Genomic DNA, 16,338 nt, shown 5'->3' on the forward strand with positions numbered 1-16,338 from the left:
TATCGAACGCAAATAAAGAAAGAATGAAACTGAGAGCGATAAGTTTATTGAACTATCTTTCCAATGACAATGTTGAAGAGTCTTTGTCTGGAAGATTGACACCAACAGGAACCTTGGAAAGTTTCGGGAAATATATTTTATGTATCTACATAGGTGTTCCACGAAAAGCAGAAATTAATCTTTAACAGTAATAAATAATTAACTGCTACAGGCGGTACTGACAGATTAAATTCTATAATGAATAATAAGATATAAATAGAGGTAATTTAGAATGACATGAACCTTTGACTTTTACCTCTTAAAAATTGTCACTTTTGAAGTTTACATGTAGCTCGAACCCTAGAGGTAAAGCGAAGCACATTTTTGGAAGCAATAGAACAACAATCGGCTCAATATTTTCAAATACATATACAATATGAATTCGACAAGGCCGGCCCGCCTCCTATGTATGTACCTAATGGCACTACAAGCTTCTCTTAATTTGATGGCTTCTTCCAGAAGCGAATCAAGTATTCCTTTTTTGGGGATTAAACATAAACTTCTGTACTTTTCAATTTGTATCTATTAGTATTGAAGTGACCGGTTTCCGTCCATACATTGGCAAAAACATCGCCAAGTAAAGCTGCAAACAAAAGACATATTGTAATTTTACAATCTGTTATAAAAAGTAGAAGAGACGTAATTGTTTATGTACTCTTATACGTACTCTTTATTCGTCATAAGTTAACCGAGATAATTTCGATATGTGCATGATTAGGCACAAAAGCAGGTTTTTTAATTTCGTAACGTCTTTGTCAAAAGGTGAACGCTGATTGGTGCCATTCTATGAAATTTCGTTCAATCACGTAGATGATAATCAATGGGAGATTAAATTGTGTCGTGCTGCGCTCGCGTATATAAATCATGAGAGATTGCGCGGCCTTTAGCGTCACATCGACCTTTTCTCTTACCTAATCTTTGTAAAAAGCCGCGCTCTAGAATAAGCGCACACATACATACATAAATAATATATATGTATACAGAAAATACACATACACAACGATACGAATCGTCCATCTCCATATTTATAACCCATCTAAGCGATTTCTCTTTCACGATTTTGCTCTTATCCTTAATCCAAGACCACTACAACAAAAGAAAAACGCCAAGTGTATATTCTCTTATCTACACGGTAAGTAGATTACAAAAAAATCTTCCGTAGTGACTGCTGCCCCTGGAAGTGTACTCCCAGACGTACTTAGAGACGTAAGAGAGATGTCTTCGAAACGAAAATTAAAGTGTTTAACGGTATTATCATCATAAGGTCGTCGATCCTAAGACTGGTTGGACACGTACCTCCACTCTTTCCTATCCTGAGCTAATCTTCGCATTTCCCCAAAATTAGAACAGCCCATATCCTTAATTATTTGTGAACAGTAATCTACTCCTCCTAACTCCTGTTTCTGCCTCTAATATGTCTCTGACTAGACCTTCATGCCTGAGAAGGTGTCCTACCAACATATCTCACCTATTTTTTATTGACTTCCATAGAGTCCTCTGTTCTCTTACTCTTTCTAATACCTCTTCATTTCTAACCTTCTCTATCCACTGTACCCTCATCGTTCGCCGGTAACACCATATTTCGCACGCTTCTAACCTTTTCTTTTCTGCCTCGCCCACTGTCCATGTTTCGCACCCGTACAGTGCCGTGCTTCAAACATACCCATTTAACAATCTTTTTCGAATTTCTAAATTAACCGTTCGCGGACATAGAAATGACTTCTTTTATTGAAGGCGACTCGACCCTGCGCTATCCTCTGCTTTATATCCCTACTACTCCTTCCGTCTTGACTTATCTGACTTCCTAGATACGTAAAATCGGCCACGTCTTCTAATTCTTCGTCTCCTATCTTTACACTTGCTCTTTCCTTACTTTTTTTTCCCTTGCATACCAGTATTTTTGTTTTACTTTTATTTATTTTCATACAATACTGTTTTGTCAATACCGCTTCCATTTTATATAAAGCTATCTCTAACTCCTCCTTGCTAGATGTTAATACTGCTATATCATCTACTAATCTTTTGTCCTTCTATATCTATACCTACAGCTGCACTGTCTTTAATGATGTTGATCGCGTCTTCGATGTATAAATTAAAAAGTTTGACGGTAGGTACTCAAGCATAAATCTTCCTTAACTTGAACTTTCTTTAATTCGAACAGAATTACTTGCATTTCACTGTCGATTATTGTGTTTATCTTTTATGACTAAGAAATTCCATAAATAATGGTATCAACCTTTTATATATGTAGGATTAAAATCAAAATTTTAATTTAAGTAACCCCTATTACATGACTGAAAATAATGTAATCTTCTATTTTGAGAAAAGGCTTATTTTATTATTAATATTTCAATTTTTATATGCAACATGTTTTCAAGTAGCAATTAAAAAGCTATTCAAGATCGCAGACAGGTAACGTACCTTCCTTTGACAGTCAACACCACTGTAGATTAACATCCTATTATTCAGAAGCCTCAGGAACAAGTTGGAATTGCTGTATGTACCTATATTAAATATATATCTACATTGGGGGCTTGTGTACACTTGCATGTTGTAACAACTCATTAATTGTACGTCTGCGCCCATGTATGCATTTGGAACAAGACAAACTGTGTACAATAATAATTAATAATTTCGTCTAATAACTAAACATAATAAATCGATTACAATAATGATGATAATTGGACCGCCGGTTATCCGAACAACTAAATAATATAGAACAGAAAATGTATGTAATAAGTATTAGAGTCATTAACAATTACGAAATGTCTTCAACATTAGTTTGACTAATGTAATAACGTATACGACTGTAAAATGTTTGTGAGTTACCCAAATGTAGACATAAAAGTAGGTAAACGTACACAGGTACCTACATTAACTTCCTGAAAGGGTTCATCAAGGATTCTATAATGTTGCCAGATTATCTAGTTTTAGTCATACTGCTAGTAATGTGTTTCTAATGTGTATTTTGCTCCTATAAGACACGTGACATTGTAGGTATATGTAAGTAGATACTAATTAGGGGATGCGATAATTTGACGCTAATTGACCTGTTTTTAAATTAAATCTAAATAGTCATTACGTTAGCTCAAAGATGTATCACTACAATGCCACTAAATTGTAAAGAATCTTAACATGAAATGAATTTTTTTTTATTTTTAGAAACATTTTAGTAAAACAACAACACTTAAAAAGCGTTGTTGAAAACCAAAAATATCAGTTTGATTGAGTCCCACAAGAGAATACTGAATAAGGAAGAAAGAAACGAAAGCGTTTTACTTATGGAAATTGTATTTAAAATTAGTCCTTTAAGTGCAAAAGATACCATACCTAACATACTAACAAGGGGTAAAATAATTCTTTCATTCTACCTATATGCTTGTGGCTTGTGGGATGTCGTTGAAGAAAGCCTTGGAAGCAGGGAACGAATGTATATTTTTTTTGGGATTTAAATTAACATTTCGGTATAGGGCTATCAAAATCATGGTCTATTACAAAAACAGCTTTATATAAAAATAAGCAACAAATTATGCATAATATTACTCATACCATATATTTAAACAACAAAGAACAGAAAAAAAAATATAACTAATTTCAAAATAGATAGACAGCAGCCCCTATTTCCATTTTACAATATACGCATAATCCTTTTGCGTTTGTGAGTGTATGCACATAAGAAACTACAAGGAAAAGAGGACAATGTCACTCCTTCAGTACTGATGGAAGATTAGGTTCTTTACAAGCCTCCCCTCCATAAATTTTAGCTACTAGCCTCTCCTTAAAATCAAGAATTGAATTTGGCAAATACTTAACACTGAATTAGAAATGCAATCTCTGATCCTGATTTCTTAGGGATCGCCACTCAGAATTTCATCTTTTTGTGCCCCTTCCTCCCTCTTCGTCACACTAAGTTACACTTTCAGCAGCCCCCCTTAACAAATATTACGCCACAAAAACTAGTCCACCTCCCCCATCAGCGATTTCTTGTGATTAAAAACAGCAAAGACGTTGATTTTCCTTCGTAAGAACTGTCATCTAGTTAAGAAAAATATTAAAATAAAACTGATGAACGGCGAATGTCATATTTCCTAAGACACCCTCCCCCATTGTCATATCTCGTCACGCGAAGCAATACTCCTTCCTCCCCCTTATTTGCGAAAGTATTTTATGAACAACCCCTAAGTATATTCGCGTAAGATTGCTAAAGGTGGGCATAGCGGAAAAAAGAGGTTAGAAGCTTTTGTAAGTCCGATCATGACTTGATGAGCTTTATTTTACCGGTGTCATTATAATTCCCGATTGTGTTCTTAATACCTGGTGTATAATATATTAGTACAATGTATATAGATATAGATAGCGCAAGGTAAGAAAGAGTGGAGGTGCGTGTCCAACCAGTCTTAGGACTGACGACCTGATGATGATGATGATGATGATATAGATAGTACAGGGCATATACATGCACTATAGCAGAGCCGGGCAAACTCTGCTCTTTTGACTCCCGAGAGCTCCTCAGGAATAGCCAAGGAGCGCCTCATTGATCCTGCGAGTTCTAGTGAGATAATTCTTTCCTTTTCTTATCCCTTCCATTTCGTAGGTGAGTCCCCTCTTCCATAGCCAAACCCAATAGTTTTGCGAACGTAGTAACGAAAATTTTCGTAGGTATTATTTAAATTGCGAGAGAGGCTTCGCTCGTCTACGGGATGAAGGGGCTCGATTTGGGAGTGGAAAGGAGAAGAAAAAAAGAAAGCAATATGGGTCATTACTGCTTACTCTCTCGTCCTCATTGAAGGGTATGGAGTGACTCAAACTAAACTCAAATAGCGGCTCCTACGAAGTAAAAGTTTGCCCGGCTCTGCACTATAGCCAGACTGAAACAGATGTGTATTTCTTATTCGTAGAATTCGTTTTGTCCATGCATAAAGGCGTTGGCTTGCAACAACTGTATGTTAATTATTTGTTAATAAACACATCGAACGAAGTACAAATTAACGTGGGTTCGGAATAACAAGAAGTTAGATTATAAATAACTGTAGGGTTAGCTTCAGACGACCTTCCATACCGCAGTTGATATTAGTTTATGTAAAAGAAAACTCAAAGACGTGTATCTACATTCTTACATTTAATAGGAGAGCATACAATAAAAAAATTAATACAATCTAAAGCGACATTCGTTTGAGAAACGAATGAATTAGAGAAATATCTATATACATATACAGAAAAGTACCTATACTAAATGGGAAATGGGAATTATAAATCAAGTACATAGTAGTATCTTATGATCATAGGTTATTGATTATAATTTTTGAACGAAAAAAGCCTTTTTATCGTGATATCTCTTTGGCTTTTGGGAAGAACCATAAACTGCACCATTCTATGCACATGTACATTACGAACGCTTAACTGTCCTTCTGTCATACTTTATTATTTTATTTAATACCCTTAAAATTTTGTTTAATTCACTTTCACTCAGAGTGACATTAAATAGGAAGTTGTAGCTTCAAAAAGCTGACATTAATTTTTAAATTTTTAATCGCTTCTTCCTCGAATTCTCCTCTATCTTCGTGGACTGTTTTTCGTTATTTATATTGGATTTAAATTGACAAAAAAGTCCGAGTCGGAAAACCAAATTTACTTACTTGCTTTCTGTTAGAATATTCAACAGAGTTAGATAAGTGGAAAGATAAACAATTAACATTCTAATTTATGAGGTCTGTTTGTCTCGGAGTGGAAAGACGGATTAGGTGGCACCACCGGGAGGTGGAATTCGTAATCAGTTTTTAGTGAGATGGTTGAAAAGGGTGATGCGATATTGGTTTTATTGACGATGGGATATCGCGGCCGACGTGATTTATCCTTCCCGATCGCGATCGCGGCGGCGGACGCGGTGAAAAGAATTTATTCAGAATGAACGAGTCGTTAAATTAAACAGATTAAGCGAGGACGACCGAATGGTCGAGCGGACGGACGGGGAAAGGAATTTTTAATTAAAGGTCTGAGCCTGCACAATTTTTCACCGTCAAATACAAACTTCGCGCCGCGAAGCGCGCGACAATAACAATTATAGAACTAACGAAAACATTTGTACATTCAATTTACCTACTCGATATTTCGAGATAAAAAAACAAGTACGCGACGAAAAGCGACGCTTCCATAGCAACCTTTAACTTCAATTGCAAGTTTACATGAACAACAAAGTCCGGCAAAAAAACGGAAAGTATTAGTCATCATTAAAACTGACTGCCGAATACCTTTTGTACCTAATTGCTTCCTGCATGTATTGCACAATTTTTTTCCTATAATTCATTAAATAGGTGGCTCCATTTAAACAACAAGACATAATTTTTTATTTCCCTATTTTCGAACAACAGCGATTTCTTGCGATTAAAAACAGCAATGAGATTGATTCTCTATCGTAACAACTGTCATCAAGTTAGGAAAAATATTAAAATAAAACTGATGAACGGCGAATACAATACACTAAGTATTGCGAGACTAAAACAGGTGTATTTTTTATCCTTAAAATACCTTTGGTCTATGTAAACATACACGAAATGCATTTAGTTTACTTGTAGCTGACGTAGTTGAAGTCGAAACGACAAAATTCTGGCTTTATAATAGTAAATGAACTTGAAGCAACTAAAAACGAAATACTACGTGTAATTACACAACACGCTACTGAAGTGAAACTTCTTCAAACACACAAACATACCGGGATAGGGGTTACGGAATTGGTTTAATGGTATTATTTGTACACTAAGCTTCGCACGGGTGCAATGTTGATAGTAAATATATTGTAGAATGTCTTTATACACAACAATCTTAGCTTTTTTGTCATTAGACAATACAAACCGGCCGGTACCGCCGCAACCGCTGTCCTTGCATTTTAAGTCTGTAATATCTTCGAAAATATTCATTTAAAGTAAAGGGCCATATTGATCTATATTAAATGCACAATGTATTTAAAAGTACTTAATTGGATAAGAATTAATTCTGTATTGGTTAAAATCGCTTTGTAAATAAGCCATTATTTCTCGTAAAAAGTAAAGGATAAAAAATGGTTATTGTGGGTTATCCCTAAGAGATATACCACATTATTTTGATCTATCTCGTACGGTTCAGCCAGCGTTTGCAATGTAAGCGCAAAAAATGTGTTTATTTACGATATCACATTACAAACCTCTAAAATTATCAGTGTTTCTCTACTATATTATGCATGTATTATACATACAAACCTTCCTCTTCAATTGCTCTATCTATTAAAAAAAATCGCATTAAAATCCGTGGCGTAGTTTTAAATATCTAAGCATACATATGCGTTGCATGATTTCGTTACATATCAACTCGCATGAAATGAACTTACCCTACCGTGCGTAAAGAAATTTCACTTCAAAAACGTTTTTTAGAATGGACTATTTTCAGTACGCTACATCAGAGAACTTCAAAATATACTCAAAATTATTTAAATTACTTAGCGGGGAGAGATATAATACATTTATAAATAATTTGCATTTGCACAATGTGCTATTTATATCTCGCAAAGGTACAAAGGTTTTACTTTAGGTACCTACGTATACGTATAAGTAGTAATATGGACAAAACGTGATGGAAATAGTTAATGGGGTCATCCAGGACGCTTACTGCCCTTTGTCCTTTTCATATTCATAACGTTCAAAAATCACGTAGATAATGTCGTTACTTAGATACATACAAATGTACGTAATTTGAATTCCACCCCCACCACGTTCACTCGGTCTAAATTTCATGTTGGAGAAATTTCGAACGCACCCGGGGGAGGATCGTAATACTCTTTTTGCAGGACTTTGCATGATGTGTTACGAATATAAATTCATTCATTTCGTCCTTTTGATGCATTTAATATTGGTCTGCATGTGCACCTCGTTATTTGTGAGAGCGTCCATCGCTTCACGGGAATGAAACACGTAACGTTTTAGCGTCGCGGTGCCTTTTCAACGCGCCTCGCACCATTAGATCTTTTTAATGGCACGGCGAGATTAAAAGCGGATTATTTGATTTTAATGCTAGTCGATCAAAAGTCCACACGAAACCATACATCAAATGTTAATTGATGTCGTCCTCTTCATGTACAATACCTGTTCCCGTTTGGATTTTTTATTTTTTGTTTGCCCTAATCCGCTGTTGGGGAATTAGCTCCGTAAAAGTTATTGTTATTGCTTTTGACGGCTTTTATAAAAGTGTATTAATAAAATCTTTGTATGCGTAATAATTTCGCATGAAAGTAAAATTATAAGGTAAAATGAAAAGTTAAGCTGGATCTTATGTATTTCGAAGTTTTATTCTTAAATGATTAGCTAAAATTAATAAATATGTATGCACTTACAGTTAACTAACTACAAAAACAGCAACATAATTAAACAAAGATTATTATTATGTTGTGAGATAGAGAAGTCCCCCCCTTCCACTTTTTTTTTATTTTCAGCAGTAGAAGTAAACCTTTTTCAAAATATTTCCATGTGTTGGGTAAAATCGTGAATTCTTGAGATATATCAAATATGGGTACCAATAATAGTGCTCGCCCTAGACGAAAATTTTCAGTCTCTCTCCAATCTCTCAGAGTCTTTCAGCGTCTCTGAGAGCGCCTCTCACAGTCTTTCACAGTCTCTCAGTTATTGCCTAGGTGTTTTTATGGATCTCTCACAGTCTCTGTATGAGAGACTCGAACGACAAAATTGTTAATTCAGAGATTCGAGTCTCTCGAAGAGGCCAAATGAATAAAACTGAAAAATTAAGAGAATGGAGTCTCTCGTTCAGAGACTGGATACGAAATGAGGATCTCTCTATGAGCGACTCGAGTCTCTCGTTCAGAGACGCTAAACAGCTTTTTTGACAGTCTCTCTCAGCGACACCAGAGAGACTCGATGAAAGACGGAGACTCGAGTCTCTCTTTCAGAGACTCGGAGTGACTGAACATTTTTATCTCTGGCGGAGAATACCGGATATGAAATACAGATGCTTTTAGTTGCAGAATGTATCGTAAATAATTGTATCCAAATACTTTTTTTGGATACTGATACTTTTTACTTGACAATTGAATATTTCCTTTAATATAGGTAACTGTAGTTGAGACAATTAAAATTGGCAAAGTCCGCAATAAATTCTGTGAGATCTTCTTTCTTGTTTCCACTCGGAACTGTATTCATTTGCTGCGTTTTAAGCACATCCTTGTTAAGTTAGGAAATACTTCTTGAGTAAAATAGACAAAGTGAGAAGTGATAACCGAATAATAATAAAAGGCGTAGCAGTTATAGGTTGGTTAGGTACGCAAAAGATCAGGGTCGGCTTTATAACTGCGTGGTTGGAATTATATCTTTAAGCAAGCGTTTTTGCTTTCCTAAATTCCTGAGAATGTTGAACTTCCTTTAAAGTCCGATGCTGGCAACATTCATAAGTTCCGCTTGTTTGCATCTCTTCATGTTACATATTAATTGGTGTAAGATTATTCCTTTTCTTTTATTAGCATGTCCGCTGCAATTCCTACCTGACATCTCTCTTCTATGTTTACGATATTCCCTACAATGTCTGTTGTGAGCAACCGCTCTAGTCTAGTTAGTACGTTGACAGGAAATTAAATGCGACAGTTTTATTGCGGACTATGGCAATTTTAAACGTCCCAACTATACATATACTTCAGTATTAGCATATAAATGTAAGTGGAAGGTACGATCGTCTTCGCAAAGCTGAGATTTCGTGGGTGTAACGTATTTTTGCACTTTGCACTATCAACCATGGCAATGACATCCTCTACTAGACACGCTCAAGCTCAATCTTAATCTCAATCAGCTATGACATTTGTGAGTAGTCAATTTTGTGTCATTTTCCCTCTCCTGCTGTGACACGGGGAATGTCGCAAGAAGTATATCCATGGAAGTATACAAAGAGTCCAGATACGCATACGGATAACGGATTCATTTTCCCCAAAAGATTCGGACACAGCCTTTGGATACACAATTAGTATCGAAATATTATTAATAAATAATACTTTGCTCTGATATGCGTGTACTTCCATTCCCTTTCGCTGACCCTGGGACAAGCACCAAGTCCCATTAAAGGACGTGTAGACCTTTAGAACAATTTTTGCGTGTAGTTTTGAAACAGAAATCTAATCTCATATTTCCAATCCATTGTTACAATCACTTTTCACACACTTTCAGCTGTCTCGGGATAATGTTATAGGTACAAATTCAGCATAATTCATCTCATGTTTTGTAACAAAACAAAGAAATAGACGTTTCCTAATTGCTATCATTTATAGGTAACCAGACTTCGCTTTCATTGATCTTCTAAACATGTGTAAAAAATCTTCAGCGACCACATAAAACTAATTTTCGTATCCCTCGGGAACAGTATTTTTTTACGGATAAAAGGTACGTACCTACCCTATGTATTTTTCTGTACCCCTGGCAATGTATGCACAAAATTTCATGATAATCGATTGACTAGTTAAGGCGTGCAATCGTAGCAAACAAACTGACATTCGCATTTATTTAGTTATTAACGAAAATCCTTGAAAAGTGGAATTTCTAACTAGAATGGTAATAGTTTCGGAAGTAGATTATTTAGTACCCATGTTTTGTCATATCAACTTTAAATTCCTTCTTCGCTTAGGAAAGGAAGTACGTTGGTCGATAGTAGGTATATTCCTGCAAAACCGTATTACTCAAATTAGATTTTAGGAAGATGTTTACATTGAATATAATCCCATCACGCACGCGTTCTGGTCCAAATTGAAATTCATACGATCCATAAACGGCAAAGCGCACCCTTTATTGTGGCAAGCAGGTACAAGAATTATCCGAAAGTAGATTTATTGCGAAACATGATCCCACCGAATCAAATTCACATTATAAGCCCATCTTATTCAGGCTTAATCGATTCACCGGGCGCTTTTTTAACAGCAACCAAATCGTTTTACAAAAGTTGAGGCCGATTCACCTTTTGTCGAACAAAAAACGGGTAACAGGCAGCCGGCCCCAAGCCGACAAAATACTACCGTCCCGTCTTTATTATACCTGTGTAATATGCCGCTACACAGTGGTATATTCTACACGTTAAGTTGCCAGTATTAGGATTGATATTAAAGATGTTTGGGAGGAACAATCGGAGACAAGAGTACATAAAATTAGAAATTCGTGATTAATTAGGTTTTCCAACATATCATGAGGTAAATAAATACTATCTATACTAAAAAAAAGTATACGGTGTTTTGTTTATTTTGCGCTGCCGCGCCACTTCTTTCTCCTATGAGGGAGCACACGAATTTTTTGGAAGGATTGTAAGTGCAAATAATTTACCTCACTTGTGAATAACACGAATAACTGCACTTAGAAAATTTATTTACAAATATACAGTTATTACTACAAATGTATGTACATATATTGAAGACCCTGAACTTGATACACTGATGCTACTAATTGTTGTTTGTTGTTGTCTTAATTGTTCTTTTTTGATGTCTCATTATGAGTGTGTCAGCCTATTTATAACATAATCTCCACCCTGATAGAGGGAGGGGTGAAGGTGCCAACCAACTGGTTTCTAATATTATTTAAGTACTTGAAGATAAAGTATCTTAAAGATATTGTTATCTGCAAAGTTCGATACCCTAAAATTATACCTAAACCACTTACATATAATATTTGTAAAAACCAACAAAATTGAATNTTTTTTAAAATTTCAATAACTTTTTAACGGTTTAGTGAATCGATTTGTAATTTTTGCAGAAGTTTTAGAATTGAATGAGAAACATTCTTCCAAATTTTTATTTGTCTCGTAGCATTTTGACATACCTCCCAAACATCCTTAAGAAATATACGTAGTCACCGAACATAGAAATTACGCATTTCCTTACCTGAATTTTTCTTTTCATGTCGCACCAGCGAACGTGGTGAACGTTTAATATATTTTTCCAACCACGTATTTCTGAAGAAGGCTGATTGTGTGCCACCGCGTATTTCTAAAAAGGTAATGGTGCCCTTTTATCAGGGCCTGATTTTCCCTTAGTGTCGCCCTGGGCACCGTAAAAAAAGGCCGCCCCATTACCCATTCTAATTAATATTATGAATGCTAATGTAATGTTTGCTTGCTACTTGGTTAACTACTAACCGATCATTGTTCGTGGTACAGCCTACCTTATATTAAGAAAAAAAAAAAGAAAATACTGTTCCCGGGGGATAGAAAAATTAATTTTACGTGGTCGTCGATGATCTTTGACGTATTTAAGAGATCAACGTGAGCCAAGCCGAGGGTAAAACCTATCATGAAATTTTGTACACACATTGCCGGGGGTACAGAAAAGGACATAGGGCACGTTTTATCCATAAAAAGAATAGTGTTCCTGAGGGATAAAAAATAGTTTAATGTCGTTGATGATCTTTATTACGTATTTGGGACATCAACGCGAGTAAAGCCGCTAATTTTTCAAAATTAGTGAGTTTTTGATTTCAAGTTGATTTTCGAAAATCGCAGCATTCATCAGTCTCTTCGTTTTGAGGCCATAAGAAGCTAAAGCTGCAAAAAGTATGGTGAATGTTGTAAATCCCATCAGTCAGTTGATCCGTTCGAGAACATTGTTGACGAAATGTACCACGCCAGTTTAAAACCAATATATTGTACCTTTAAAAACTCACTTTGAAAAGTCTCAAATCAGAGGCGAAACATCAGTGTAGGTTTTACTCCAATAAACCTTTTTACACTCTCAATCAACTGATTATGTTCAGTACCTACGTAATTTTAATTCATTAAATGTACAATATTTAAACTTTTAAAAACTCCGCAAATACTTAAAACTTAAGTTCATTACAAAATAATTTAATTCTGAGGAGGAACTGGAATAGTAGAAACAATCAAAGCAAAATATTTTTGCAGCACAGTGGACCGCAACTTTTGCTTTGGTTTGTGCATCCTGAAAACTCAGTTGGTCTACTATAAATTACAGGATAATGTCATTATTATCCCCACCTTAGGTCCAAGTTCCCTTCTGTACGCGGCCATTCATTGGAGAAAACCGTGTGGTAGGGGCTAGCTCAGTCAACAGAACGTGCAGCTGTCGGTGATTATTCAGATTGCGTTCAACCTCTGTTTGGTGTACGTCGTAGAGCTCGTTACAAAACGTGCGCTCGTTCGCGAATTCGTATCGAAGTAGTTGTTCGTTTGTACGTAAATTGAGTGAATATATCAGGAAGTTAGAAGCCGTGTAATAATGCAATCCTTTCGAACACCTTGAATTGTTTAACTGTCACGAAAGACGGGTGCAAGTTATTTCGCGAACCGACTTGTCTCGTGCGCTTCTTGTTCTTTTTTTTGCTGTTCGTTGAGATTTTTATATTATCTAGTTTTTCGGTTTTTTTGTGTATTGATCTTTGTGAAATGTGTTGTGATATATAATGAGTAAAATTGTTATCCTGTTGGAACTTACAAGCGGATTATTACAATTGCCGGTTAGTCTGTCATTAAAATAAAAAAACTAACATAATCGCTAAGTACCAAAAAATACTATACATGTCATTTATTACGTATTATAATTTTTTATTTGTAATAATCAATTATGTATGATCTGTTGTTAAGTTGTGATGGGAACTTGGAAAAGGAAAAGTCAAAATTTATAATTCTGTAGGTACCTCATAAATCATTTACTATAGTGAGTATTCCTAATTTGTTACAGTTATTCAGGTATATTTATTGAGTTTGAAGTAGGTAAAAAATACTCCAGTGGTAAATTAAGAGGAAACGCAACATGCACGTGTTCTATCTCCAACCCAACTTATTTTTATTTCCATACCCAGGTATAATAAGTATGTTCTAACGTACGAAACTCCGAGAAATAGATTGCCAGTTCTGATTTTTCAAAATCTTCAGTCGAGAATTCCTTATCGCAATTAAAAATATTGAAAATCCTAGGAGGTAAAACATTGGCGACGATAAACTTTTTTAGGTTGTAGAAATTTTCTGTTTTTTTTTTCAATTTCCAGTCAGACAGTGCCATTAAATTTAATGAACTATTTCGAAAAAGAAAAAAAGTAGAAATTCCCAACCACTGCCCAGGTATAGGTAGGTACTTTTTGTAGCGAGGTCGGAGTTGATTACCTGTACCTGCCTACATAATATATGCATTTTTTACTAAACATATTCCTTCTTCACTCCTTTTGAGTTATTATCGAAATTTTGAATTTTTATTGTACCTTCCAGCTACGAAACCTCTGTTATGTTTTCCAATTATAATTGTGCATTAAAAAAAATTGGTTCTTGCACGAATTTATTTGTCTCTTTTCTAATTTTAGCCTTAAATTTCAGTATCTAAAAAGTTGTTGTAAGCTCTCTAAAACTTATTGTGTAAAGTACCTTAAACTTCAAAATACATTTAAAATCCTTAAAACATTCAATGATTAAGTTTAGTATGTGAATTGCTACCCGAACCCATAAACATGCTCCAAAAGTACTTTCATCAAAAACGAGAAAGTGTAGCATTACTTTCTAGGTAAGAAATCTCATTAATTACTGTTTTTTAGGAAAGCATTTTAACGTCCTTCGCATGGAAATTGTCACCCTATTCAAAGCTGAGGGTGGAAACCACGCGAGGATGCTAAAATCCTTTCTTAAAAAAAAGTGAATGCGTTTTCTTAACCGGGAGGGAATGTTGTGCTTGCCTTCCTGAAATCAGAGAAAGGGAAAAAAGTATGGCTTTCCCTCCTGGATGTAAATAATGCACTTTCTTACTGAAACTCGTATCGTTTCATGATACATTCGCGTTCAAAATGTAATTTCTTCCACTAGGCAGTCGTTATCAAAGAATAATACAAATTAAAATTACGTCATTTTGTAATACAAGTCAACCTGTTTCGAGAATTACCCTTTCGTTTCTGTCATGTAATTCGTGTTTATGAGATAAAGTTTGTTAGAACACGGGATCATATCAAAGCTGACGTATGATTAATTCGATCTCCTGTTATCAATGTCTGCCTTGTTACTACTGTTAAATTAAGCGTGACATATTTTTAAACATGAGTATAGGTATCTATGTCTAGAGATGCGATAATTTCAGAATAAATTACTAGTCTAGTAACCACCGAATTCCACTTCCCATTGACAGGAATCGTTATTACCATCTAGGAAATCCCTCCCAATTCCTCGATGTATTCCACTCCATAGTGATTATAGAGTTAGGAGACGAAAAATTAAAAGTCGCTGATTTTAGGTGTCAAGGAAGTCGAATAATTTAGGATCGAAGAAGCAGTTATAGATATAAAAAAAACAAAGGATAATGCAAGGTCGAGTCAACTTTCACAAAAGAAGTAATTTCTATGCTCGCGAACGGTTAATTTAGAAATTCATTAAAATTATGTTAATGTGATTTTAAATAACAGCATGATAAAGGGAAGCAGGAGGTGTTAGTTAAATATTACAAACTGATAAAAATCACTTGGGGCATATGGGCAATAAACTAATGATTTCGGAAACAACGTCCTAAACCCTGATGCGTTAATCGAACCATTTAATATTTAAGGTAGGGAAGATCGATATTTATCGGTGATGAATAAAGCGACGTTTAGCTGGAAAACATCGATATTTTGATAATTTGTTTCTTTAACTTTTGTAATTTCAAAAACAATAAACACATTTCATAAATATAATAGAAAGTTTTATTTGTTACTGAAAACAACGATATTTTTAGACATATCGATGTTTTTCAATCGATATTTGTCGTACATCTATACTTTTGATTCGATGTTAATATCGATCTCAACATCGATGTTTTTTTGATATCGATCGATCCCTAATTTAAGGTAAAACTAATACCTATCAACTCCTGATGATACTACAATATGGTAAAATGTGCTTACCTACATAAAGTTTAGTAAATAATTTATGTATTTTTTTATCTCCTACGGATATTTCAATTGTATTTTCATCGTAATAACCATTTTTAATATCTCAGCATGTTGGTATTCTTGATATTCCCTATTTTTCACTTTATCTCCTTCTAGCACCTTCATATAAAGGATTTATATTGATAGGAAATGATGTACCTACCTATGTATCAACTGCTTAAAAGGATTATTAAGGATCGGATACTAAATTAAAAGGATCAAGTACATACCTGTAATTAATTATGATTCCCCACCCAGTGATTAAAATTTCTGGCATGTTGAATAATACCTAGATCGTCCTCCGTCTCAAAGGTATTTGTGTTAACATCGCCCTATCGCATATTTCGAATGATTCGATAATCATTTTAATAATTAGCACTTCGACATCGAGCTACCTGTA

At 35.0% G+C, this 16,338-nt stretch overlaps 1 protein-coding gene across 2 annotated transcripts in view; it reads left to right on the top strand.

The window, feature by feature from the left end:
- Positions 1-16,338, top strand: part of LOC108739521 — a 250,548-nt gene that overhangs the window by 120,030 nt on the left and 114,180 nt on the right. The window contains exon 1 of one of the 2 annotated variants that reach the window (XM_018473446.2): positions 13,153-13,511. The exons of the other annotated variant lie outside the window; for it this stretch is intronic. The gene's annotated coding sequence lies outside the window, so the exon portion shown is untranslated. Of the gene's footprint in view, positions 1-13,152; positions 13,512-16,338 lie in introns of those variants that run through there. 2 annotated transcript variants of the gene reach the window in all.

The sequence above is a fragment of the Agrilus planipennis genome, unplaced genomic scaffold (genome assembly GCF_000699045.2).
Source record: "Agrilus planipennis isolate EAB-ADULT unplaced genomic scaffold, Apla_2.0 scaffold34, whole genome shotgun sequence".
Lineage (NCBI taxonomy): Eukaryota > Metazoa > Arthropoda > Insecta > Coleoptera > Buprestidae > Agrilus > Agrilus planipennis.